The sequence below is a fragment of the Mesocricetus auratus genome, unplaced genomic scaffold (genome assembly GCF_017639785.1).
Source record: "Mesocricetus auratus isolate SY011 unplaced genomic scaffold, BCM_Maur_2.0 Super-Scaffold_100734, whole genome shotgun sequence".
Classification (NCBI taxonomy): Eukaryota; Metazoa; Chordata; class Mammalia; order Rodentia; family Cricetidae; genus Mesocricetus; species Mesocricetus auratus.
This window is the reverse complement of record NW_024429271.1, coordinates 2116868-2119403: the sequence shown is the minus strand read 5'-3', so window position 1 is coordinate 2119403 and position 2536 is coordinate 2116868. Positions and strand designations below refer to the sequence as shown.

At 47.2% G+C, this 2536-nt stretch overlaps 1 pseudogene; it reads left to right on the top strand.

Moving 5' to 3' along the window:
• The first annotated feature begins 275 nt into the window (after positions 1-275).
• On the top strand, positions 276-1256 carry LOC121137931 (annotated as a pseudogene).
• The last annotated feature ends 1280 nt before the right edge of the window (positions 1257-2536 follow it).

Genomic DNA, 2536 nt, shown 5'->3' with positions numbered 1-2536 from the left:
CTCCTTTGCTTGCCTGACCTAAAGATGGAAGTTGAGTCACAATATCTGTCTCTGGTCTTTTATTTTTTTGTGTTACAGTTATCTATAATTGGGACCTCCAGGTTGAAGAAGAAAATGCCCTACCTATTCATTTTGGAGCCAGGTTGACTGCCAAACTGCCACAAGCAGATATGTCAGGGGACCTGGCAGCCGAGAGCTGGGGCTTCACAGAAGTCAGTTTCTAGAAATTCACCTACAGTTGGACCATCGGCAACTTCTGTTCTATCCTGCGGGAAATGAGGGAAGCCATTGAAAGCCCAACATTTACCTCAGGAGCCAGGGACAAAAACAGATGGAGTTTGAATATACTCCCAATTGGGGTGTATGAAGAGAGCGAGGGCTACGTGTCAGTTTGCCTAACATTGCTCAGCTGCCCAAGGAGACCAGTGTGGGTAAAGTTCCTGTTTTGGATCATCGATATTGAAGGAGAGGAAACACAAGGCATGAAGAGCCCAAGATTCTTCAGGTTCCTAGAAAATCAACAGTGGGGATTCAGAAAGTTCATCCTTTGAGATTTCCTCTTTGCCCAGGGGCCTTGGCTGCTCAAAGACAATGAACTCAGCCTACGATGCAAGGTGACTGTGGTCCAAGACTCCTTCGGCTTCTCTGACGAGACCATGATGCCAGCGATCCAGGTTCCAAGGTGCATTCTGGCAGATGAACTAGGAGAGCTGTGGGAGAATTCCTTCTTCACAGACTGCTGCCTGGTGGTATCTGGCCAGGAATTCCCGGCTCACAAGGCCATATTAGCAGCTCGCTCTCCAGGTGTCAGAGCCATGCTTGGACATGACATGGAGGAGAGTAGAACAAACCGCATTGAGATCCACGATCTGGAGCCCCAAGGCTTCAGGGCAATGATGGGATTCATTTACACCGGGAAGTCACCGGATCTCCACAGCATGGCAGATGTTCTGCTTGCAGCTGCCGACAAATATGGCCTAGAGCGTTTGAAGGTCAGGTGCGTGGACGCCCTCTGCAAGGATCTCTCCATGGAGACTGCTGCCCACACTCTCATACTGGCTGCCACAGTGCCGGGCAGCTGAAAATCCAGGCACTGGATTTCATTACATCTCATGCTTCTGAAGTCTCTGAGACTTCCAAGTTGGAAGACAATGGTGGGCTCATATTCCCACTTGCTGGCTGAAGCATTCAGCTCTCTGGCGTCTGCTCACTGTTCCTTAATGGAGCCCCCTCCCAAATGCCTCAAGCCATCTTAGGATCCTTTCATCTCTGACCTACAGGTGTATTCCATAAGCGGCAGCCAACATTGTTTCCAAGAACACCTGGGTAGACTGCGGGACACTGTAGCATTATCAGAGAACCTGTGGAAAGACAGCATGGGGGCTCAGGCCTCTAATTCCCCTGGAAATGAGTTGAATGTCAGTTTTGGGTAGAGAGAGTACTGCATCCTGGGATTCTCTACCCAGATGCTGTGCTGGTTTGCTTTCACTACATTGTGTCTGATACTAGGGAATCAGTGGGGTTGTTGGCTCCCAGCATATCCCAACAGGGTTTCTTTGGAGGAACCTGTCTGGATAAGGCTGAGCAGAGCATATGATCAAGGATATAGACCAAAACAGAAAACAAACATGAATGTGTGCTTCCAAGGGATGAGGATGAGGAAGGATGACAGTTTATCTCTCTAGAGCCAGTGTGTGGGGACTGGACTGTTGACTCAGTTGCCCGAAGAAGTTGGTGCTCCTGCAGAGGAACAGTTCCTTGAGTTCAGCTGTCAGAATATGAGGGAGACTTCTCAAACTTCTCTAACTGGAGATCCAGAGGAATGAATGCCTCCTCTTGTCTCCCTGGGAGCATCCATTTCTGTAAACCAAACACAATATGATGTGAATAAAAAAATTTGACAACCAAAAAATATAATAATTTCAATTATCATTCAGAATCAATGAAAAAGAAGAAAGCATTTTCTGGGTATGAGAGGAATGAATGCATTTGGATTAAAGGGAAATTAAGGTCCATTTAGTTTTTCCCAAAGCTGTTCTAATCATAGCAATGATAACTTATTAATATTTCTGGCTAAGGAATATAAAAATATTCTTATATCCAACACAGCAACCTCAGATTGAATCCACTACCCTGGGCTCTATAGCAGGGCACACAGAACCATAGCAGCTATATTGGAGGATGGAGACATCATTGGAACCCCAGGCAAGACACTGTGCATCAGCCTCCTAACCATTTTAAGCTTGCGCCTAAATCCCATACTGCACACACCACACTACCATATACACCATCCTCTAAACCTGACTCTCTTTCCTGGTCTACAATTTCAAAAGAAGGCTTCTGTTTTGCCAGTGGCCAGAGAAGACAAAGGGACCACGTGTAAGAAACCACCCACAATGCAATAAAACACCTTCATGCCTGCTCAGCAATCCCAGACTCCACCCCCTGTCTCAATGCTCCACAGTAGGGTCCCAAGCCCCCAGCAATTGCACCAAGTGCCAGAGAGGTCCTCAAGACCCAAGGGAAGACACTTCCT